Here is a 25,901-nt window from a genome sequence, read left to right as displayed (position 1 = left end):
CTAGAATTCGAGATGGATCCGGATTTCTCCCAGACCCAACCAAAGTACCACTCATGGGAATCCTGTCTGGACTGGGAGTGCCAAAGGTCTCCTGCAAAATGACACCAGGAACCTGGGGGGGCGGGTTCGGATTCTTGAAGGAAAGTGCCACCGTTGGTACCCAAGACCCTATGCCCGGGGACGGCCTTCCGCCGGCTATATTTCGAGAGGGATCAGGATTTCTTCCAGACAACCAAGGTACCACCCATGAGAATCCTCTCTGGCCTGGAAGTGCCAAAGGTCTTCATGCAAAATGACACCAGGTACCTGGGGGGTTGGGTCCGGTTTCGTGGAGAAAAGTGCCATCGTTTATACTCAAGACGCAGTGTCCGGGGCCGGCCTTCCACTGGCTGGAATTCAAGATGGATCAGGCTTTCTCCCAGACCCAAGGTACCACCAATAAGAATCCTTGCTGGCCTGGGAGCGCCAAAGGTCTCCTGCAAAATGACACCAGGATCCTGGGGGGCGGGTTTGGTTTCCCACGGAAAATGGCCTCCGTTTGTACCCAAGACGCCGTTTCCGGGGCCGACCTTCCGTCTGCTATAATTCAAGGCGGGTCGTGGTTTCTTCCTGTCAACCAAAGTACCACTCATGGGAATCCTGTCTGGTCTTGGAGTGCTAAAGGTCTCCTGCAAAATTACACAAGGAACAATGGGGGGGCCGGTTTCAGTTTCCCTGGGAAAAGGGCCACCTTTTTTACCCAAGAGCCTTTCCCGGGGCCAGATTTCTACTGGCAAGAATTTGAGACGGATCAGGATTTCTCCAAGACTTAAGGTAGCAACCATGGAAATCCTGTCGGGCCTGGGAGTGCCAAAAGTCTCCTGCAAAATGACACCGGGAACTTGGAAGGGCTTGTTCAGTTTCCCAATGAAAAGGGTCACCATTCGAACTCAATGCTTATTGCCTGGGGCCGGCCATCCGCCATCTAGAATTCAAGACAGATCAGGATTTCTTCCAGATGCCCAAGGTACCGCCCATGAGAATCGTGGCTGGCCTGGGAGTGCCAAAGGTCTCCTGCAAAATGACACCAGGAACCTGGGGGGGCGTGTTCGGTTTCCTGAAGAAAAGTGCCACCAATTGTACCCAAGACGCTGCGCCCGGGGACGGCCTTCCTCCGGCTAGAATTCGATACTGATCAGGATTTCTCCAAGACCCATGGTACCACCCATGGGAATCATGTCTGACCTGGAAGTTCCAAAGGTATCCTGCAAAATGACACCAGGAACTTGGGGGGGGGCGCGTTCGGTTTCCTAGGGAAAAGGACTAACCTTCATACCCACTACGCCCTGCCCGGGGACGACCTTCTGCCAGGCAGAATTTGAGACGGATCAGGCTTTCTCCCAGACCCAAGGTACCACCAATAAGAATCCTTGCTGGCCTGGGAGCGCCAAAGGTCTCCTGCAAAATGACACCAGGAGCCTGGGGAGGCGGGTTCGGTTTCCCAGGGAAAATGGTCACCGTTCGTACCCACTACGCCCTGCCCGGGGACGACCTTCTCCTGGCTAGAATTCGAGACGGATTAGGCTTACTCCCAGACCCAAGGAACCTCCAATAAGAATCCTTGCTGGCCTGGGAGTGCCAAAGATCTCCTGCAAAAAGGCACCAGGATCCTGGGGGGGCGGGTTTGGTTTCCCACGGAAAATGGCCTCCGTTTGTACCCAAGACACTGTTTCCGGGATGGCCTTCCGCCTGCTAGAATTCAAGGCGGGTCGTGGTTTCTTCCAGCCAACCAAGGTACCACTCATGAGAATCCTGGCTGGCATGGAAGTGCCAAAGGTATCCTGCAAAATGACACCAGGAACTTGGGGGGGGGCGCGTTCGGTTTCCTAGGGAAAAGGACTAATGTTCATACCCACTACGCCCTGCCCGGGGACGACCTTCTGCCAGGTAGAATTCGAGACGGATCAGGCTTTCTCCCAGACCCAAGATACCACCAATAAGAATCCTTGCTGGCCTGGGGGTGCCGAAGGTGTCCTGCAAAATGAAGCCAGGGACCTGGAGGGGCGTGTTCAGTTTCCCAGTGAGAAGGGTCACCGTTCAAACTCAATGCTTATTGCCCAGTGCTGGCCATCCGCCATCTAGAATTCAAGATGGATCAAGATTTCTCCCAGACGCCCAAGGTACCACCCATGGGAATCGTGGCTGGCCTGGGAGTGCCAAAGGTCTCCTGCAAAATGACACCAGGAACCTGGGGGGGCGGGTTCGGCTTCCCAGGGCGAAAGGGCCACCGTTGGTACCCAAGACGCCGTTCCTGGGGCCGACCTTCTGCCGGCTAGAATTCAAGACGGATCGGGATTTCTCCCAGACACCCAAGGTACCACCCATGGGAATCATGGCTGGCCTGGAAGTGCCAAAGGTCTCCTGCAAAATGACACCAGGTCCCTGGGGGGTTGGGTTCGGTTTCCCAGGGAAAAGGGACACCGTCAGTACCCAAGACCCTATGCCCGGGGACGGCCTTCCGCCGGCCATATTTCGAGAGGGATCAGGATTTCTTCCAGACAACCAAGGTACCACCCATGAGAATCCTCTCTGGCCTGGAAGTGCCAAAGGTCTTCATGCAAAATAACACCAGGTACCTGGGGGGTTGGGTCCGAATTCGTGGAGAAAAGTGCCATCGTTTATACTCAAGACACAGTGTCCGGGGCCGGCCTTCCACTGGCTGGAATTCAAGATGGATCAGGCTTTCTCCCAGACCCAAGGTACCACCAATAAGAATCCTTGCTGGCCTGGGAGCGCCAAAGGTCTCCTGCAAAATGACACCAGGAGCCTGGGGAGGCGGGTTCGGTTTCCCAGGGAAAATGGCCACCGTTCGTACCCACTACGCCCTGCCCGGGGACGACCTTCTCCTGGCTAGAATTCGAGACGGATTAGGCTTACTCCCAGACCCAAGGAACCACCAATAAGAATCCTTGCTGGCCTGGGAGTGCCAAAGATCTCCTGCAAAAAGGCACCAGGATCCTGGGGGGGCGGGTTTGGTTTCCCACGGAAAATGGCCTCCGTTTGTACCCAAGATGCTGTTTCCGGGGCCGGCCTTCCGCCTGCTAGAATTCAAGGCGGGTCGTGGTTTCTTCCAGTCAACCAAGGTACCACTCATGAGAATCCTGGCTGGCATGGAAGTGCCAAAGGACTCCTGCAAAATGACACCAGGAACCTGGGGGTTCGGGTTCGGTTTCCTGAAGAAAAGTGCCACCATTTGTACCCAAGACGCTGCGCTTGGGGACGGCCTTCCTCCGGCTAGAATTCGATACTGATCAGGATTTCTCCAAGACCCATGGTACCACCCATGGGAATCATGTCTGACCTGGAAGTTCCAAAGGTATCCTGCAAAATGACACCAGGAACTCGGGGGGGGGGCGCGTTCGGTTTCCTAGGGAAAAGGACTAACCTTCATACCCACTACGCCCTGCCCGGGGACGACCTTCTGCCAGGCAGAATTCGAGACGGATCAGGCTTTCTCCCAGACCCAAGGTACCACCAATAAGAATCCTTGCTGGCCTGGGAGCGCCAAAGGTCTCCTGCAAAATGACACCAGGAGCCTGGGGAGGCGGGTTTGGTTTCCCAGGAAAAAATGGCCACCGTTCGTACCCACTACGCCCTGCCCGGGGACGACCTTCTCCTGGCTAGAATTCGAGACGGATTAGGCTTACTCCCAGACCCAAAGAAACCACCAATAAGAATCCTTGCTGGCCTGGGAGCGCCAAAGGTCTCCTGCAAAATGACACCAGGAGCCTGGGGAGGCGGGTTCGGTTTCCCAGGGAAAATGGCCACCGTTCGTACCCACTACGCCCTGCCCGGGGACGACCTTCCCCTGGCTAGAATTCGAGACGGATTAGGCTTACTCCCAGACCCAAGGAACCACCAATAAGAATCCTTGCTGGCCTGGGAGTGCCAAAGATCTCCTGCAAAAAGGCACCAGGATCCTGGGGGGGCGGGTTTGGTTTCCCACGGAAAATGGCCTCCGTTTGTACCCAAGACGCTGTTTCCGGGGCAGGCCTTCCGCCTGCTAGAATTCAAGGCGGGTCGTGGTTTCTTCCAGTCAACCAAGGTACCACTCATGAGAATCCTGGCTGGCCTGGGAGTGCCAAAGGTATCCTGCAAAATGACACCAGGAACTTGGGGGGGGGCGCGTTCGGTTTCCTAGGGAAAAGGACTAATGTTCATACCCACTACGCCCTGCCCGGGGACGACCTTCTGCCAGGTAGAATTCGAGACGGATCAGGCTTTCTCCCAGACCCAAGGAACCACCAATAAGAATCCTTGCTGGCCTGGGGGTGCCGAAGGTGTCCTGCAAAATGAAGCCAGGGACCTGGAGGGGCGTGTTCAGTTTCCCAGTGAGAAGGGTCACCGTTCAAACTCAATGCTTATTGCCCAGTGCTGGCCATCCGCCATCTAGAATTCAAGATGGATCAAGATTTCTCCCAGACGCCCAAGGTACCACCCATGGGAATCGTGGCTGGCCTGGGAGTGCCAAAGGTCTCCTGCAAAATGACACCAAGAACCTGGGGGGGCGGGTTCGGTTTCCCAGGGAAAAGGGCCACCGTTGGTACCCAAGACGCCATTCCTGGGGCCGACCTTCTGCCGGCTAGAATTCAAGACGGATCGGGATTTCTCCCAGACAACCAAGGTACCATTCATGGGAATCCTGTCTGGCCTGGAAGTGCCAAAGGTCTCCTGCAAAATGACACCAGGACCCTGGGGGGTTGGGTTCGGTTTCGTGGAGAAAAGTTCCATCGTTTACACTCCAGAGGCAGTGCCTGAGGCCGGACTTCCACTGGCTAGAATTCGAGACGAATCAGGATTTCTTCCAGACAACCATAGTACCACCCATGGGAATCCTGTCTGGCTTGGAGTGCCAAAGTTCACCAGCAAAATGACACCAGAAACCGGGGGAGTCGGGTTAAGTTTCCCAGTGAAAAGGGCCACCCTTTGTACCCAAGACGCCGTGCCCGGGGCCGGCCTTTCGCCTGCTAGAATTCGAGATGGATCCGGATTTCTCCCAGACCCAACCAAAGTACCACTCATGGGAATCCTGTCTGGACTGGGAGCGCCAAAGGTCTCCTGCAAAATGACATCAGGAACCTGGGGGTTCGGGTTCGGATTCTTGAAGAAAAGTGCCACCGTTGGTACCCAAGACCCTATGCCCGGGGACGGCCTTCCGCCGGCTATATTTCGAGAGGGATCAGGATTTCTTCCAGACAACCAAGGTACCACCCATGAGAATCCTCTCTGGCCTGGAAGTGCCAAAGATCTCCTGCAAAATGACACCAGGAGCCTGAGGAGGCGGGTTCGATTTCCCAGGGAAAAGGGACACCGTCGGTACCCAAGACCCTATGCCCGGGGACGGCCTTCCGCCGGCAATATTTCGAGAGGGATCAGGATTTCTTCCAGACAACCAAGGTACCACCCATGAGAATCCTCTCTGGCCTGGATGTGCCAAAGGTCTTCATGCAAAATGACACCAGGTGCCTGGGGGGTTGGGTCCGGTTTCGTGGAGAAAAGTTCCATCGTTTATACTCCAGAGGCAGTGTCCGGGGCCGGCCTTCCACTGGCTGGAATTCAAGATGGATCAGGCTTTCTCCCAGACCCAAGGTACCACCAATAAGAATCCTTGCTGGCCTGGGAGCGCCAAAGGTCTCCTGCAAAATGACACCAGGAGCCTGGGGAGGCGGGTTTGGTTTCCCAGGGAAAATGGCCACCGTTCGTACCCACTACGCCCTGCCCGGGGACGACCTTCTCCTGGCTAGAATTCGAGACGGATTAGGCTTACTCCCGGACCCAAGGAACCACCAATAAGAATCCTTGCTGGCCTGGGAGTGCCAAAGATCTCCTGCAAAAAGGCACCAGGATCCTGGGGGGGCGGGTTTGGTTTCCCATGGAAAATGGCCTCCGTTTGTACCCAAGACGCTGTTTCCGGGGCAGGCCTTCCGCCTGCTAGAATTCAAGGCGGGTCGTGGTTTCTTCCAGTCAACCAAGGTACCACTCATGAGAATCCTGGCTGGCATGGAAGTGCCAAAGGTCTCCTGCAAAATGACACCAGGAACCTGGGGGGTCGGGTTCGGTTTCTTGAAGAAAAGTGCCACCATTTGTACCCAAGACGCTGCGCCCGGGGACGGCCTTCCTCCGGCTAGAATTCGATACTGATCAGGATTTCTCCAAGACCCATGGTACCACCCATGGGAATCATGTCTGACCTGGAAGTGCCAAAGGTATCCTGCAAAATGACACCAGGAACTTGGGGGGGGGCGCGTTCGGTTTCCTAGGGAAAAGGAGTAATGTTCATACCCACTACACCCTGCCCGGGGACGACCTTCTGCCAGGTAGAATTCGAGACGGATCAGGCTTTCTCCCAGACCCAAGGTACCACCAATAAGAATCCTTGCTGGCCTGGGGGTGCCGAAGGTGTCCTGCAAAATGAAGCCAGGGACCTGGAGGGGCGTGTTCAGTTTCCCAGTGAGAAGGGTCACCGTTCAAACTCAATGCTTATTGCCCAGTGCTGGCCATCCGCCATCTAGAATTCAAGATGGATCAAGATTTCTCCCAGACGCCCAAGGTACCACCCATGGGATTCGTGGCTGGCCTGGGAGTGCCAAAGGTCTCCTGCAAAATGACACCAGGAACCTGGGGGGGCGGGTTCGGTTTCCCAGGGAAAAGGGCCACCGTTGGTACCCAAGACGCCGTTCCTGGGGCCGACCTTCTGCTGGCTAGAATTCAAGACGGATCGGGATTTCTCCCAGACACCCAAGGTACCACCCATGGGAATCGTGGCTGGCCTGGAAGTGCCAAAGGTCTCCTGCAAAATGACACCAGGACCCTGGGGGGTTGGGTTGAGTTTCGTGGAGAAAAGTGCCATCGTTTATACTCCAGAGGCAGTGCCTGAGGCCGGACTTCCACTGGCTAGAATTCGAGACGAATCAGGATTTCTTCCAGACAACCATAGTACCACCCATGGGAATCCTGTCTGGCTTGGAGTGCCAAAGTTCACCAGCAAAATGACACCAGAAACCGGGGGAGTCGGGTTAAGTTTCCCAGTGAAAAGGGCCACCCTTTGTACCCAAGACGCCGTGCCCGGGGCCGGCCTTTCGCCTGCTAGAATTCGAGATGGATCCGGATTTCTCCCAGACCCAACCAAAGTACCACTCATGGGAATCCTGTCTGGACTGGGAGTGCCAAAGGTCTCCTGCAAAATGACACCAGGAACCTGGGGGTTCGGGTTCGGATTCTTGAAGGAAAGTGCCACCGTTGGTACCCAAGACCCTATGCCCGGGGACGGCCTTCCGCCGGCTATATTTCGAGAGGGATCAGGATTTCTTCCAGACAACCAAGGTACCACCCATGAGAATCCTCTCTGGCCTGGAAGTGCCAAAGGTCTTCATGCAAAATGACACCAGGTACCTGGGGGGTTGGGTCCGGTTTCGTGGAGAAAAGTGCCATCGTTTATACTCAAGACGCAGTGTCCGGGGCCGGCCTTCCACTGGCTGGAATTCAAGATGGATCAGGCTTTCTCCCAGACCCAAGGTACCACCAATAAGAATCCTTGCTGGCCTGGGAGCGCCAAAGGTCTCCTGCAAAATGACACCAGGATCCTGGGGGGCGGGTTTGGTTTCCCACGGAAAATGGCCTCCGTTTGTACCCAAGACGCCGTTTCCGGGGCCGACCTTCCGTCTGCTATAATTCAAGGCGGGTCGTGGTTTCTTCCTGTCAACCAAAGTACCACTCATGGGAATCCTGTCTGGTCTTGGAGTGCTAAAGGTCTCCTGCAAAATTACACAAGGAACAATGGGGGGGCCGGTTTCAGTTTCCCTGGGAAAAGGGCCACCTTTTTACCCAAGAGCCTTTCCCGGGGCCAGATTTCTACTGGCAAGAATTTGAGACGGATCAGGATTTCTCCAAGACTTAAGGTAGCAACCATGGAAATCCTGTCGGGCCTGGGAGTGCCAAAAGTCTCCTGCAAAATGACACCGGGAACTTGGAAGGGCTTGTTCAGTTTCCCAATGAAAAGGGTCACCATTCGAACTCAATGCTTATTGCCTGGGGCCGGCCATCCGCCATCTAGAATTCAAGACAGATCAGGATTTCTTCCAGATGCCCAAGGTACCGCCCATGAGAATCGTGGCTGGCCTGGGAGTGCCAAAGGTCTCCTGCAAAATGACACCAGGAACCTGGGGGGGCGTGTTCGGTTTCCTGAAGAAAAGTGCCACCAATTGTACCCAAGACGCTGCGCCCGGGGACGGCCTTCCTCCGGCTAGAATTCGATACTGATCAGGATTTCTCCAAGACCCATGGTACCACCCATGGGAATCATGTCTGACCTGGAAGTTCCAAAGGTATCCTGCAAAATGACACCAGGAACTTGGGGGGGGGCGCGTTCGGTTTCCTAGGGAAAAGGACTAACCTTCATACCCACTACGCCCTGCCCAGGGACGACCTTCTGCCAGGCAGAATTCGAGACGGATCAGGCTTTCTCCCAGACCCAAGGTACCACCAATAAGAATCCTTGCTGGCCTGGGAGCGCCAAAGGTCTCCTGCAAAATGACACCAGGAGCCTGGGGAGGCGGGTTCGGTTTCCCAGGGAAAATGGTCACCGTTCGTACCCACTACGCCCTGCCCGGGGACGACCTTCTCCTGGCTAGAATTCGAGACGGATTAGGCTTACTCCCAGACCCAAGGAACCTCCAATAAGAATCCTTGCTGGCCTGGGAGTGCCAAAGATCTCCTGCAAAAAGGCACCAGGATCCTGGGGGGGCGGGTTTGGTTTCCCACGGAAAATGGCCTCCGTTTGTACCCAAGACACTGTTTCCGGGATGGCCTTCCGCCTGCTAGAATTCAAGGCGGGTCGTGGTTTCTTCCAGCCAACCAAGGTACCACTCATGAGAATCCTGGCTGGCCTGGGAGTGCCAAAGGTATCCTGCAAAATGACACCAGGAACTTGGGGGGGGGGCGCGTTCGGTTTCCTAGGGAAAAGGACTAATGTTCATACCCACTACGCCCTGCCCGGGGACGACCTTCTGCCAGGTAGAATTCGAGACGGATCAGGCTTTCTCCCAGACCCAAGATACCACCAATAAGAATCCTTGCTGGCCTGGGGGTGCCGAAGGTGTCCTGCAAAATGAAGCCAGGGACCTGGAGGGGCGTGTTCAGTTTCCCAGTGAGTAGGGTCACCGTTCAAACTCAATGCTTATTGCCCAGTGCTGGCCATCCGCCATCTAGAATTCAAGATGGATCAAGATTTCTCCCAGACGCCCAAGGTACCACCCATGGGAATCGTGGCTGGCCTGGGAGTGCCAAAGGTCTCCTGCAAAATGACACCAGGAACCTGGGGGGGCGGGTTCGGCTTCCCAGGGCGAAAGGGCCACCGTTGGTACCCAAGACGCCGTTCCTGGGGCCGACCTTCTGCCGGCTAGAATTCAAGACGGATCGGGATTTCTCCCAGACACCCAAGGTACCACCCATGGGAATCATGGCTGGCCTGGAAGTGCCAAAGGTCTCCTGCAAAATGACACCAGGTCCCTGGGGGGTTGGGTTCGGTTTCCCAGGGAAAAGGGACACCGTCAGTACCCAAGACCCTATGCCCGGGGACGGCCTTCCGCCGGCCATATTTCGAGAGGGATCAGGATTTCTTCCAGACAACCAAGGTACCACCCATGAGAATCCTCTCTGGCCTGGAAGTGCCAAAGGTCTTCATGCAAAATAACACCAGGTACCTGGGGGGTTGGGTCCGAATTCGTGGAGAAAAGTGCCATCGTTTATACTCAAGACACAGTGTCCGGGGCCGGCCTTCCACTGGCTGGAATTCAAGATGGATCAGGCTTTCTCCCAGACCCAAGGTACCACCAATAAGAATCCTTGCTGGCCTGGGAGCGCCAAAGGTCTCCTGCAAAATGACACCAGGAGCCTGGGGAGGCGGGTTCGGTTTCCCAGGGAAAATGGCCACCGTTCGTACCCACTACGCCCTGCCCGGGGACGACCTTCTCCTGGCTAGAATTCGAGACGGATTAGGCTTACTCCCGGACCCAAGGAACCACCAATAAGAATCCTTGCTGGCCTGGGAGTGCCAAAGATCTCCTGCAAAAAGGCACCAGGATCCTGGGGGGGCGGGTTTGGTTTCCCACGGAAAATGGCCTCCGTTTGTACCCAAGATGCTGTTTCCGGGGCCGGCCTTCCACCTGCTAGAATTCTAGGCGGGTCGTGGTTTCTTCCAGTCAACCAAGGTACCACTCATGAGAATCCTGGCTGGCATGGAAGTGCCAAAGGACTCCTGCAAAATGACACCAGGAACCTGGGGGTTCGGGTTCGGTTTCCTGAAGAAAAGTGCCACCATTTGTACCCAAGACGCTGCGCTTGGGGACGGCCTTCCTCCGGCTAGAATTCGATACTGATCAGGATTTCTCCAAGACCCATGGTACCACCCATGGGAATCATGTCTGACCTGGAAGTTCCAAAGGTATCCTGCTAAATGACACCAGGAACTCGGGGGGGGGCGCGTTCGGTTTCCTAGGGAAAAGGACTAACCTTCATACCCACTACGCCCTGCCCGGGGACGACCTTCTGCCAGGCAGAATTCGAGACGGATCAGGCTTTCTCCCAGACCCAAGGTACCACCAATAAGAATCCTTGCTGGCCTGGGAGCGCCAAAGGTCTCCTGCAAAATGACACCAGGAGCCTGGGGAGGCGGGTTCGGTTTCCCAGGGAAAATGGCCACCGTTCGTACCCACTACGCCCTGCCCGGGGGCGACCTTCTCCTGGATAGAATTCGAGACGGATTAGGCTTACTCCCGGCCCCAAGGAACCACCAATAAGAATCCTTGCTGGCCTGGGAGTGCCAAAGATCTCCTGCAAAAAGGCACCAGGATCCTGGGGGGGCGGGTTTGGTTTCCCACGGAAAATGGCCTCCGTTTGTACCCAAGACGCTGTTTCCGGGATGGCCTTCCGCCTGCTAGAATTCAAGGCGGGTCGTGGTTTCTTCCAGTCAACCAAGGTACCACTCATGAGAATCCTGGCTGGCCTGGGAGTGCCAAAGGTATCCTGCAAAATGACACCAGGAACTTGGGGGGGGGCGCGTTCGGTTTCCTAGGGAAAAGGACTAATGTTCATACCCACTACGCCCTGCCCAGGGACGACCTTCTGCCAGGTAGAATTCGAGACGGATCAGGCTTTCTCCCAGACCCAAGGAACCACCAATAAGAATCCTTGCTGGCCTGGGGGTGCCGAAGGTGTCCTGCAAAATGAAGCCAGGGACCTGGAGGGGCGTGTTCAGTTTCCCAGTGAGAAGGGTCACCGTTCAAACTCAATGCTTATTGCCCAGTGCTGGCCATCCGCCATCTAGAATTCAAGATGGATCAAGATTTCTCCCAGACGCCCAAGGTACCACCCATGGGAATCGTGGCTGGCCTGGGAGTGCCAAAGGTCTCCTGCAAAATGACACCAGGAACCTGGGGGGGCGGGTTCGGTTTCCCAGGGAAAAGGGCCACCGTTGGTACCCAAGACGCCGTTCCTGGGGCCGACCTTCTGCCGGCTAGAATTCAAGACGGATCGGGATTTCTCCCAGACACCCAAGGTACCACCCATGGGAATCATGGCTGGACTGGAAGTGCCAAAGGTCTCCTGCAAAATGACACCAGGACCCTGGGGGGTTGGGTTCGGTTTCCCAGGAAAAAGGGACACCGTCAGTACCCAAGACCCTATGCCCGGGGACGGCCTTTTGCCGGCCATATTTCGAGAGGGATCAGGATTTCTTCCAGACAACCAAGGTACCACCCATGAGAATCCTCTCTGGCCTGGAAGTGCCAAAGGTCTTCATGCAAAATAACACCAGGTACCTGGGGGGTTGGGTCCGGTTTCGTGGAGAAAAGTTCCATCGTTTATACTCAAGACACAGTGTCCGGGGCCGGCCTTCCACTGGCTGGAATTCAAGATGGATCAGGCTTTCTCCCAGACCCAAGGTACCACCAATAAGAATCCTTGCTGGCCTGGGAGCGCCAAAGGTCTCCTGCAAAATGACACCAGGAGCCTGGGGAGGCGGGTTCGGTTTCCCAGGGAAAATGGCCACCGTTCGTACCCACTACGCCCTGCCCGGGGACGACCTTATCCTGGCTAGAATTCGAGACGGATTAGGCTTACTCCCGGACCCAAGGAACCACCAATAAGAATCCTTGCTGGCCTGGGAGTGCCAAAGATCTCCTGCAAAAAGGCACCAGGATCCTGGGGGGGCGGGTTTGGTTTCCCACGGAAAATGGCCTCCGTTTGTACCCAAGATGCTGTTTCCGGGGCCGGCCTTCCACCTGCTAGAATTCTAGGCGGGTCGTGGTTTCTTCCAGTCAACCAAGGTACCACTCATGAGAATCCTGGCTGGCATGGAAGTGCCAAAGGTCTCCTGCAAAATGACACCAGGAACCTGGGGGTTCGGGTTCGGTTTCCTGAAGAAAAGTGCCACCATTTGTACCCAAGACGCTGCGCCCGGGGACGGCCTTCATCCGGCTAGAATTCGATACTGATCAGGATTTCTCCAAGACCCATGGTACCACCCATGGGAATCATGTCTGACCTGGAAGTTCCAAAGGTATCCTGCAAAATGACACCAGGAACTCGGGGGGGGGGGCGCGTTCGGTTTCCTAGGGAAAAGGACTAACGTTCATACCCACTACGCCCTGCCCGGGGACGACCTTCTGCCCGGCAGAATTCGAGACGGATCAGGCTTACTCCCAGACCCAAGGTACCACCAATAAGAATACTTGCTGGCCTGGGAGCGCCAAAGGTCTCCTGCAAAATGACACCAGGAGCCTGGTTTGGCGGGTTCGGTTTCCCAGGAAAAAATGGCCACCGTTCGTACCCACTACGCCCTGCCCGGGGACGACCTTCTCCTGGCTAGAATTCGAGACGGATTAGGCTTACTCCCAGACCCAAAGAAACCACCAATAAGAATCCTTGCTGGCCTGGGAGCGCCAAAGATCTCCTGCAAAAAGGCACCAGGATCCTGGGGGGGCGGGTTTGGTTTCCCACGGAAAATGGCCTCCGTTTGTACCCAAGACGCTGTTTCCGGGATGGCCTTCCGCCTGCTAGAATTCAAGGCGGGTCGTGGTTTCTTCCAGTCAACCAAGGTACCACTCATGAGAATCCTGGCTGGCCTGGGAGTGCCAAAGGTATCCTGCAAAATGACACCAGGAACTTGGGGGGGGGCGCGTTCGGTTTCCTAGGGAAAAGGACTAATGTTCATACCCACTACGCCCTGCCCGGGGACGACCTTCTGCCAGGCAGAATTCGAGACGGATCAGGCTTTCTCGCAGACCCAAGGAACCACCAATAAGAATCCTTGCTGGCCTGGGGGTGCCGAAGGTGTCCTGCAAAATGAAGCCAGGGACCTGGAGGGGCGTGTTCAGTTTCCCAGTGAGAAGGGTCACCGTTCAAACTCAATGCTTATTGCCCAGTGCTGGCCATCCGCCATCTAGAATTCAAGATGGATCATGGTTTCTCCCAGACCAAAGGTACCACCCATGGGAATCCTGGCTGGTCTGGGAGCTCCGAAGTTCTCCTGCAAAATGACACCAGGAACTTTGGAGGGGCGGGTTCAGTTTCCCAGGGAAAAGGGCCACCGTTGGTACCTAAGACGCCGTTCCTGGGGCTGACCTTCTGCCGGCTAGAATTCAAGACGGATCGGGATTTCTCCCAGACAACCAAGGTACCATTCATGGGAATCCTGTCTGGCCTGGAAGTGCCAAAGGTCTCCTGCAAAATGACACCAGGACCCAGGGGGGTTGGGTTCGGTTTCGTGGAGAAAAGTTCCATCGTTTATACTCCAGAGGCAGTGCCTGAGGCCGGACTTCCACTGGCTAGAATTCGAGACGAATCAGGATTTCTTCCAGACAACCATAGTACCACCCATGGGAATCCTGTCTGGCTTGGAGTGCCAAAGTTCACCAGCAAAATGACACCAGAAACCGGGGGAGTCGGGTTAAGTTTCCCAGTGAAAAGGGCCACCCTTTGTACCCAAGACGCCGTGCCCGGGGCCGGCCTTTCGCCTGCTAGAATTCGAGAGGGATCCGGATTTCTCCCAGACCCAACCAAAGTACCACTCATGGGAATCCTGTCTGGACTGGGAGTGCCAAAGGTCTCCTGCAAAATGACATCAGGAACCTGGGGGTTCGGGTTCGGATTCTTGAAGAAAAGTGCCACCGTTGGTACCCAAGACCCTATGCCCGGGGACGGCCTTCCGCCGGCTATATTTTGAGAGGGATCAGGATTTCTTCCAGACAACCAAGGTACCACCCATGAGAATCCTCTCTGGCCTGGAAGTGCCAAAGGTCTCCTGCAAAATGACACCAGGAGCCTGGGGAGGCGGGTTCGATTTCCCAGGGAAAAGGGACACCGTCTGTACCCAAGACCCTATGCCCGGGGACGGCCTTCCGCCGGCTATATTTCGAGAGGGATCAGGATTTCTTCCAGACAACCAAGGTACCACCCATGAGAATCCTCTCTGGCCTGGATGTGCCAAAGGTCTTCATGCAAAATGACACCAGGTGCCTGGGGGGTTGGGTCCGGTTTCGTGGAGAAAAGTGCCATCGTTTATACTCCAGAGGCAGTGTCCGGGGCCGGCCTTCCACTGGCTGGAATTCAAGATGGATCAGGCTTTCTCCCAGACCCAAGGTACCACCAATAAGAATCCTTGCTGGCCTGGGAGCGCCAAAGGTCTCCTGCAAAATGACACCAGGAGCCTGGGGAGGCGGGTTTGGTTTCCCAGGGAAAATGGCCACCGTTCGTACCCACTACGCCCTGCCCGGGGACGACCTTCTCCTGGCTAGAATTCGAGACGGATTAGGCTTACTCCCGGACCCAAGGAACCACCAATAAGAATCCTTGCTGGCCTGGGAGTGCCAAAGATCTCCTGCAAAAAGGCACCAGGATCCTGGGGAGGAGGGTTTGGTTTCCCATGGAAAATGGCCTCCGTTTGTACCCAAGACGCTGTTTCCGGGGCAGGCCTTCCGCCTGCTAGAATTCAAGGCGGGTCGTGGTTTCTTCCAGTCAACCAAGGTACCACTCATGAGAATCCTGGCTGGCATGGAAGTGCCAAAGGTCTCCTGCAAAATGACACCAGGAACCTGGGGGGTCGGGTTCGGTTTCTTGAAGAAAAGTGCCACCATTTGTACCCAAGACGCTGCGCCCGGGGACGGCCTTCCTCCGGCTAGAATTCGATACTGATCAGGATTTCTCCAAGACCCATGGTACCACCCATGGGAATCATGTCTGACCTGGATGTTCCAAAGGTATCCTGCAAAATGACACCAGGAACTCGGGGGGGGGGCGCGTTCTGTTTCCTAGGGAAAAGGACTAACGTTCATACCCACTACGCCCTGCCCGGGGACGACCTTCTGCCAGGCAGAATTCGAGACGGATCAGGCTTTCTCCCAGACCCAAGGTACCACCAATAAGAATCCTTGCTGGCCTGGGAGCGCCAAAGGTCTCCTGCAAAATGACACCAGGAGCCTGGGGAGGCGGGTTCGGTTTCCCAGGGAAAATGGCCACCGTTCGTACCCACTACGCCCTGCCCGGGGACGACCTTCTCCTGGCTAGAATTCGAGACGCATTAGGCTTACTCCCGGACCCAAGGAACCACCAATAAGAATCCTTGCTGGCCTGGGAGCGCCAAAGATCTCCTGCAAAATGACACCAGGAGCCTGGGGAGGCGTGTTCAGTTTCCCAGGGAAAATGGCCACCGTTCGTACCCACTACGCCCTGCCCGGGGACGACCTTCTCCTGGCTAGAATTCGAGACGGATTAGGCTTACTCCCAGACCCAAGGAACCACCAATAAGAATCCTTGCTGGCTTGGGAGCGCCAAAGGTCTCCTGCAAAATGACACCAGGAGCCTGGGGAGGCGGGTTCGGTTTCTCAGGGAAAATGGCCACCGTTCGTACCCACTACGCCCTGCCCGGGGACGACCTTCTCCTGGCTAGAATTCGAGACGGATTTGGCTTACTCCCAGACCCAAGGAACCACCAATAAGAATCCTTGCTGGCCTGGGAGTGCCAAAGATCTCCTGCAAAATGACACCAGGAACCTGGGGGGGCGGGTTCGGATTCTTAAAGGAAAGTGCCACCGTTGGTACCCAAGACCCTATGCCCGGGGACGGCCTTCCGCCGGCTATATTTCGAGAGGGATCAGGATTTCTTCCAGACAACCAAGGTACCACCCATGAGAATCCTCTCTGGCCTGGAAGTGCGAAAGGTCTTCATGCAAAATGACACCAGGTACCTGGGGGGTTGGGTCCGGTTTCGTGGAGAAAAGTGCCATCGTTTATACTCCAGAGGCAGTGTCCGGGGCCGGCCTTCCACTGGCTGGAATTCAAGATGGATCAGGCTTTCTCCCAGACCCAAGGTACCACCAATAAGAATCCTTGCTGGCCTGGGAGCGCCAAAGGTCTCCTGCAAAATGACACCAAGAGCCTGGGGAGGTGGGTTCGGTTTCCCAGGGAAAATGGCCACCGTTCGTACCCACTACGCCCTGCCCGGGGACGACCTTTTCCTGGCTAGAATTTGAGACGGATTAGGCTTACTCCCAGACCCAAGGAACCACCAATAAGAATCCTTGCTGGCCTGGGAGTGCCAAAGATCTCCTGCAAAAAGGCACCAGGATCCTGGGAGGGCGGGTTTGGTTTCCCACGGAAAATGGCCTCCGTTTGTACCCAAGACGCTGTTTCCGGGGCAGGCCTTCCGCCTGCTAGAATTCAAGGTGGGTCGTGGTTTCTTCCAGTCAACCAAGGTACCACTCATGAGAATCCTGGCTGGCCTGGGAGTGCCAAAGGTATCCTGCAAAATGACACCAGGAACTTGAGGGGGGGCGCGTTCGGTTGCCTAGGGAAAAGGACTAACGTTCATACCCACTACGCCCTGCCCGGGGACGACCTTCTGCCAGGTAGAATTCGAGACGGATCAGGCTTTCTCCCAGACCCAAGGTACCACCAATAAGAATCCTTGCTGGCCTGGGGGTGCCGAAGGTGTCCTGCAAAATGAAGCCAGGGACCTGGAGGGGCGTGTTCAGTTTCCCAGTGAGAAGGGTCACCGTTCAAACTCAATGCTTATTGCCCAGTGCTGGCCATCCGCCATCTAGAATTCGAGATGGATCCGGATTTCTCCCAGACCCAACCAAAGTACCACTCATGGGAATCCTGTCTGGACTGGGAGTGCCAAACGTCTCCTGCAAAATGACACCAGGAACCTGGGGGGGGGGGGTTCGGATTCTTGAAGAAAAATGCCACCGTTGGTACCCAAGACCCTATGCCCGGGGACGGCCTTCCTCCGGCTATATTTCGAGAGGGATCAGGATTTCTTCCAGACAACCAAGGTACCACCCATGAGAATCCTCTCTGGCCTGGAAGTGCCAAAGATCTTCATGCAAAATGACACCAGGTACCTGGGGGGTTGGGTCCGGTTTCGTGGAGAAAAGTGCCATCGTTTATACACAAGACGCAGTGTCCGGGGCCGGCCTTCCACTGGCTGGAATTCAAGATGGATCAGGCTTTCTCCCAGACCCAAGGTACCACCAATAAGAATCCTTGCTGGCCTGGGAGCGCCAAAGGTCTCCTGCAAAATGACACCAGGAGCCTGGGGAGGCGGGTTCGGTTTCCCAGGGAAAATGGCCACCGTTTGTACCCACTACGCCCTGCTTGGGGACGACCTTCTCCTGGCTAGAATTCGAGACGGATCAGGCTTTCTCCCAGACCCAAGATACCACCAATAAGAATCCTTGCTGGCCTGGGGGTGCTGAAGGTGTCCTGCAAAATGAAGCCAGGGACCTGGAGGGGCGTGTTCAGTTTCCCAGTGAGAAGGGTCACCGTTCAAACTCAATGCTTATTGCCCAGTGCTGGCCATCCGCCATCTAGAATTCAAGATGGATCAAGATTTCTCCCAGACGCCCAAGGTACCACCCATGGGAATCGTGGCTGGCCTGGGAGTGCCAAAGGTCTCCTGCAAAATGACACCAGGAACCGGGGGGGGGGGCGGGTTCGGTTTCCCAGGGAAAAGGGCCACCGTTGGTACCCAAGACGCCGTTCCTGGGGCTGACCTTCTGCCGGCTAGAATTCAAGACGGATCGGGATTTCTCCCAGACAACCAAGGTACCATTCATGGGAATCCTGTCTGGCCTGGAAGTGCCAAAGGTCTCCTGCAAAATGACACCAGGACCCTGGGGGGTTGGGTTCGGTTTCGTGGAGAAAAGTTCCATCGTTTATACTCCAGAGGCAGTGCCTGAGGCCAGACTTCCACTGGCTAGAATTCGAGACGAATCAGGATTTCTTCCAGACAACCATAGTACCACCCATGGGAATCCTGTCTGGCTTGGAGTGCCAAAGTTCACCAGCAAAATGACACCAGAAACTGGGGGAGTTGGGTTAAGTTTCCCAGTGAAAAGGGCCACCCTTTGTACCCAAGACACCGTGCCCGGGGCCGGCCTTTCGCCTGCTAGAATTCGAGATGGATCCGGATTTCTCCCAGACCCAACCAAAGTACCACTCATGGGAATCCTGTCTGGACTGGGAGTGCCAAACGTCTCCTGCAAAATGACACCAGGAACCTGGGGGGTCGAGTTCGGATTCTTGAAGAAAAGTGCCACCGTTGGTACCCAACACCCTATGCCCGGGGACGGCCTTCCGCCGGCTATATTTCGAGAGGGATCAGGATTTCTTCCAGACAACCAAGGTACCACCCATGAGAATCCTCTCTGGCCTGGAAGTGCCAAAGGTCTTCATGCAAAATGACACCAGGTACCTGGGGGGTTGGGTCCGGTTTCGTGGAGAAAAGTGCCATCGTTTATACTCAAGACGCAGTGTCCGGGGCCGGCCTTCCACTGGCTGGAATTCAAGATGGATCAGGCTTTCTCCCAGACCCAAGGTACCACCAATAAGAATCCTTGCTGGCCTGGGAGCGCCAAAGGTCTCCTGCAAAATGACACCAGGAGCCTGGGGAGGCGGGTTCGGTTTCCCAGGGAAAATGGCCACCGTTTGTACCCACTACGCCCTGCTTGGGGACGACCTTCTCCTGGCTAGAATTCGAGACGGATTAGGCTTACTCCCAGACCCAAGGAACCACCAATAAGAATCCTTGCTGGCCTGGGAGTGCCAAAGATCTCCTGCAAAAAGGCACCAGGATCCTGGGGGGGCGGGTTCGGTTTCCCACGGAAAATGGCCTCCGTTTGTACCCAAGACGCTGTTTCCGGGATGGCCTTCCGCCTGCTAGAATTCAAGGCGGGTCGTGGTTTCTTCCAGTCAATCAAGGTACCACTCATGAGAATCCTGGCTGGCCTGGGAGTGCCAAAGGTATCCTGCAAAATGACACCAGGAACTTGGGGGGGGGCGCGTTCGGTTTCCTAGGGAAAAGGACTAACGTTCATACCCACTACGCCCTGCCCGGGGACGACCTTCTGCCAGGTAGAATTCGAGACGGATCAGGCTTTCTCCCAGACCCAAGATACCACCAATAAGAATCCTTGCTGGCCTGGGGGTGCCGAAGGTGTCCTGCAAAATGAAGCCAGGGACCTGGAGGGGCGTGTTCAGTTTCCCAGTGAGAAGGGTCACCGTTCAAACTCAATGCTTATTGCCCAGTGCTGGCCATCCGCCATCTAGAATTCAAGATGGATCAAGATTTCTCCCAGACGCCCAAGGTACCACCCATGGGAATCGTGGCTGGCCTGGGAGTGCCAAAGGTCTCCTGCAAAATGACACCAGGAACCGGGGGGGGGGCGGGTTCGGTTTCCCAGGGAAAAGGGCCACCGTTGGTACCCAAGACGCCGTTCCTGGGGCTGACCTTCTGCCGGCTAGAATTCAAGACGGATCGGTATTTCTCCCAGACAACCAAGGTACCATTCATGGGAATCCTGTCTGGCCTGGAAGTGCCAAAGGTCTCCTGCAAAATGACACCAGGACCCTGGGGGGTTGGGTTCGGTTTCGTGGAGAAAAGTTCCATCGTTTATACTCCAGAGGCAGTGCCTGAGGCCGGACTTCCACTGGCTAGAATTCGAGACGAATCAGGATTTCTTCCAGACAACCATAGTACCACCCATGGGAATCCTGTCTGGCTTGGAGTGCCAAAGTTCACCAGCAAAATGACACCAGAAACTGGGGGAGTTGGGTTAAGTTTCCCAGTGAAAAGGGCCACCCTTTGTACCCAAGACGCCGTGCCCGGGGCCGGCCTTTCGCCTGCTAGAATTCGAGATGGATCCGGATTTCTCCCAGACCCAACCAAAGTACCACTCATGGGAATCCTGTCTGGACTGGGAGTGCCAAAGGTCTCCTGCAAAATGACACCAGGAACCTGGGGGGGCGGGTTCGGATTCTTGAAGAAAAGTGCCACCGTTGGTACCCAAGACCCTATGCCCGGGGACGGCCTTCCGCCGGCTATATTTCGAGAGGGATCAGGATTTCTTCCAGACAACCAAGGTACCACCCATGAGAATCCTCTCTGGCCTGGAAGTGCCAAAGGTCTTCATGCAAAATGACACCAGGTACCTGGGGGGTTGGGTCCGGTTTCGTGGAGAAAAGTGCCATCGTTTATACTCCAGAGGCAGTGTCCGGGGCCGGCCTTCCACTGGCTGGAATTCAAGATGGATCAGGCTTTCTCCCAGACCCAAGGTACCACCAATAAGAATCCTTGCTGGCCTGGGAGCGCCAAAGGTCTCCTGCAAAATGACACCAGGAGCCTGGGGAGGCGGGTTCGGTTTCCCAGGGAAAATGGCCACCGTTTGTACCCACTACGCCCTGCTTGGGGATGACCTTCTCCTGGCTAGAATTCGAGACGGATTAGGCTTACTCCCAGACCCAAGGAACCATCAATAAGAATCCTTGCTGGCCTGGGAGTGCCAAAGATCTCCTGCAAAAAGGCACCAGGATCCTGTGGGGGCGGGTTTTGTTTCCCACGGAAAATGGCCTCCGTTTGTACCCAAGACGCTGTTTCCGGGATGGCCTTCCGCCTACTAGAATTCAAGGCGGGTCGTGGTTTCTTCCAGTCAATCAAGGTACCACTCATGAGAATCCTGGCTGGCCTGGGAGTGCCAAAGGTATCCTGCAAAATGACACCAGGAACTTGGGGGGGGGCGCGTTCGGTTTCCTAGGGAAAAGGACTAACATTCATACCCACTACGCCCTGCCCGGGGACGACCTTCTGCCAGGTAGAATTCGAGACGGATCAGGCTTTCTCCCAGACCCAAGATACCACCAATAAGAATCCTTGCTGGCCTGGGTGTGCCGAAGGTGTCCTGCAAAATGAAGCCAGGGACCTGGAGGGGCGTGTTCAGTTTCCCAGTGAGAAGGGTCACCGTTCAAACTCAATGCTTATTGCCCAGTGCTGGCCATCCGCCATCTAGAATTCAAGATGGATCAAGATTTCTCCCAGACGCCCAAGGTACCACCCATGGGAATCGTGGCTGGCCTGGGAGTGCCAAAGGTCTCCTGCAAAATGACACCAGGAACCGGGGGGGGGGCGGGTTCGGTTTCCCAGGGAAAAGGGCCACCGTTGGTACCCAAGACGCCGTTCCTGGGGCTGACCTTCTGCCGGCTAGAATTCAAGACGGATCGGGATTTCTCCCAGACAACCAAGGTACCATTCATGGGAATCCTGTCTGGCCTGGAAGTGCCAAAGGTCTCCTGCAAAATGACACCAGGACCCTGGGGGGTTGGGTTCGGTTTCGTGGAGAAAAGTTCCATCGTTTATACTCCAGAGGCAGTGCCTGAGGCCGGACTTCCACTGGCTAGAATTCGAGACGAATCAGGATTTCTTCCAGACAACCATAGTACCACCCATGGGAATCCTGTCTGGCTTGGAGTGCCAAAGTTCACCAGCAAAATGACACCAGAAACCGGGGGAGTTGGGTTAAGTTTCCCAGTGAAAAGGGCCACCCTTTGTACCCAAGACGCCGTGCCCGGGGCCGGCCTTTCGCCTGCTAGAATTCGAGATGGATCCGGATTTCTCCCAGACCCAACCAAAGTACCACTCATGGGAATCCTGTCTGGACTGGGAGTGCCAAAGGTCTCCTGCAAAATGACACCAGGAACCTGGGGGGGCGGGTTCGGATTCTTGAAGAAAAGTGCCACCGTTGGTACCCAAGACCCTATGCCCGGGGACGGCCTTCCGCCGGCTATATTTCGAGAGGGATCAGGATTTCTTCCAGACAACCAAGGTACCACCCATGAGAATCCTCTCTGGCCTGGAAGTGCCAAAGGTCTTCATGCAAAATGACACCAGGTACCTGGGGGGTTGGGTCCGGTTTCGTGGAGAAAAGTGCCATCGTTTATACTCCAGAGGCAGTGTCCGGGGCCGGCCTTCCACTGGCTGGAATTCAAGATGGATCAGGCTTTCTCCCAGACCCAAGGTACCACCAATAAGAATCCTTGCTGGCCTGGGAGCGCCAAAGGTCTCCTGCAAAATGACACCAGGAGCCTGGGGAGGCGGGTTCGGTTTCCCAGGGAAAATGGCCACCGTTCGTACCCACTACGCCCTGCCCGGGTACGACCTTCTCCTGGCTAGAATTCGAGACGGATTAGGCTTACTCCCGGACCCAAGGAACCACCAATAAGAATCCTTGCTGGCCTGGGAGTGCCAAAGATCTCCTGCAAAAAGGCACCAGGATCCTGGGGGGGCGGGTTTGGTTTCCCACGGAAAATGGCCTCCGTTTGTACCCAAGACGCTGTTTCCGGGATGGCCTTCCGCCTGCTAGAATTCAAGGCGGGTCGTGGTTTCTTCCAGTCAATCAAGGTACCACTCATGAGAATCCTGGCTGGCCTGGGAGTGCCAAAGGTATCCTGCAAAATGACACCAGGAACTTGGGGGGGGGGCGCGTTCGGTTTCCTAGGGAAAAGGACTAACGTTCATACCCACTACGCCCTGCCCGGGGACGACCTTCTGCCAGGTAGAATTCGAGACGGATCAGGCTTTCTCCCAGACCCAAGATACCACCAATAAGAATCCTTGCTGGCCTGGGGGTGCTGAAGGTGTCCTGCAAAATGAAGCCAGGGACCTGGAGGGGCGTGTTCAGTTTCCCAGTGAGAAGGGTCACCGTTCAAACTCAATGCTTATTGCCCAGTGCTGGCCATCCGCCATCTAGAATTCAAGATGGATCAAGATTTCTCCCAGACGCCCAAGGTACCACCCATGGGAATCGTGGCTGGCCTGGGAGTGCCAAAGGTCTCCTGCAAAATGACACCAGGAACCGGGGGGGGGGGGGCGGGTTCGGTTTCCCAGGGAAAAGGGCCACCGTTGGTACCCAAGACGCCGTTCCTGGGGCTGACCTTCTGCCGGCTAGAATTCAAGACGGATCGGGATTTCTCCCAGACAACCAAGGTACCATTCATGGGAATCCTGTCTGGCCTGGAAGTGCCAAAGGTCTCCTGCAAAATGACACCAGGACCCTGGGGGGTTGGGTTCGGTTTCGTGGAGAAAAGTTCCATCGTTTATACTCCAGAGGCAGTGCCTGAGGCCGGACTTCCACTGGCTAGAATTCGAGACGAATCAGGATTTCTTCCAGACAACCATAGTACCACCCATGGGAATCCTGTCTGGCTTGGAGTGCCAAAGTTCACCAGCAAAATGACACCAGAAACCGGGGGAGTTGGGTTAAGTTTCCCAGTGAAAAGGGCCACCCTTTGTACCCAAGACGCCGTGCCCGGGGCCGGCCTTTCGCCTGCTAGAATTCGAGATGGATCCGGATTTCTCCCAGACCCAACCAAAGTTCCACTCATGGGAATCCTGTCTGGACTGGGAGTGCCAAAGGTCTCCTGCAAAATGACACCAGGAACCTGGGGGGGCGGGTTCGGATTCTTGAAGAAAAGTGCCACCGTTGGTACCCAACACCCTATGCCCGGGGACGGCCTTCCGCCGGCTATATTTCGAGAGGGATCAGGATTTCTTCCAGACAACCAAGGTACCACCCATGAGAATCCTCTCTGGCCTGGAAGTGCCAAAGGTCTTCATGCAAAATGACACCAGGTACCTGGGGGGTTGGGTCCGGTTTCGTGGAGAAAAGTGCCATCGTTTATACTCCAGAGGCAGTGTCCGGGGCCGGCCTTCCACTGGCTGGAATTCAAGATGGATCAGGCTTTCTCCCAGACCCAAGGTACCACCAATAAGAATCCTTGCTGGCCTGGGAGCGCCAAAGGTCTCCTGCAAAATGACACCAGGAGCCTGGGGAGGCGGGTTCGGTTTCCCAGGGAAAATGGCCACCGTTCGTACCCACTACGCCCTGCCCGGGTACGACCTTCTCCTGGCTAGAATTCGAGACGGATTAGGCTTACTCCCGGACCCAAGGAACCACCAATAAGAATCCTTGCTGGCCTGGGAGTGCCAAAGATCTCCTGCAAAAAGGCACCAGGATCCTGGGGGGGCGGGTTTGGTTTCCCACGGAAAATGGCCTCCGTTTGTACCCAAGACGCTGTTTCCGGGATGGCCTTCCGCCTGCTAGAATTCAAGGCGGGTCGTGGTTTCTTCCAGTCAATCAAGGTACCACTCATGAGAATCCTGGCTGGCCTGGGAGTGCCAAAGGTATCCTGCAAAATGACACCAGGAACTTGGGGGGGGGCGCGTTCGGTTTCCTAGGGAAAAGGACTAACGTTCATACCCACTACGCCCTGCCCGGGGACGACCTTCTGCCAGGTAGAATTCGAGACGGATCAGGCTTTCTCCCAGACCCAAGATACCACCAATAAGAATCCTTGCTGGCCTGGGGGTGCTGAAGGTGTCCTGCAAAATGAAGCCAGGGACCTGGAGGGGCGTGTTCAGTTTCCCAGTGAGAAGGGTCACCGTTCAAACTCAATGCTTATTGCCCAGTGCTGGCCATCCGCCATCTAGAATTCAAGATGGATCAAGATTTCTCCCAGACGCCCAAGGTACCACCCATGGGAATCGTGGCTGGCCTGGGAGTGCCAAAGGTCTCCTGCAAAATGACACCAGGAACCTGGGGGGGGGGGGCGGGTTCGGTTTCCCAGGGAAAAGGGCCACCGTTGGTACCCAAGACGCCGTTCCTGGGGCTGACCTTCTGCCGGCTAGAATTCAAGACGGATCGGGATTTCTCCCAGACAACCAAGGTACCATTCATGGGAATCCTGTCTGGCCTGGAAGTGCCAAAGGTCTCCTGCAAAATGACACCAGGACCCTGGGGGGTTGGGTTCGGTTTCGTGGAGAAAAGTTCCATCGTTTATACTCCAGAGGCAGTGCCTGAGGCCGGACTTCCACTGGCTAGAATTCGAGACGAATCAGGATTTCTTCCAGACAACCATAGTACCACCCATGGGAATCCTGTCTGGCTTGGAGTGCCAAAATTCACCAGCAAAATGACACCAGAAACCGGGGGAGTTGGGTTAAGTTTCCCAGTGAAAAGGGCCACCCTTTGTACCCAAGACGCCGTGCCCGGGGCCGGCCTTTCGCCTGCTAGAATTCGAGATGGATCCGGATTTCTCCCAGACCCAACCAAAGTTCCACTCATGGGAATCCTGTCTGGACTGGGAGTGCCAAAGGTCTCCTGCAAAATGACACCAGGAACCTGGGGGGGCGGGTTCGGATTCTTGAAGAAAAGTGCCACCGTTGGTACCCAACACCCTATGCCCGGGGACGGCCTTCCGCCGGCTATATTTCGAGAGGGATCAGGATTTCTTCCAGACAACCAAGGTACCACCCATGAGAATCCTCTCTGGCCTGGAAGTGCCAAAGGTCTTCATGCAAAATGACACCAGGTACCTGGGGGGTTGGGTCCGGTTTCGTGGAGAAAAGTGCCATCGTTTATACTCCAGAGGCAGTGTCCGGGGCCGGCCTTCCACTGGCTGGAATTCAAGATGGATCAGGCTTTCTCCCAGACCCAAGGTACCACCAATAAGAATCCTTGCTGGCCTGGGAGCGC

Source organism: Sylvia atricapilla, chromosome W (genome assembly GCF_009819655.1).
Source record: "Sylvia atricapilla isolate bSylAtr1 chromosome W, bSylAtr1.pri, whole genome shotgun sequence".
NCBI lineage: Eukaryota > Metazoa > Chordata > Aves > Passeriformes > Sylviidae > Sylvia > Sylvia atricapilla.
This window is presented reverse-complemented; position numbering follows the sequence as displayed.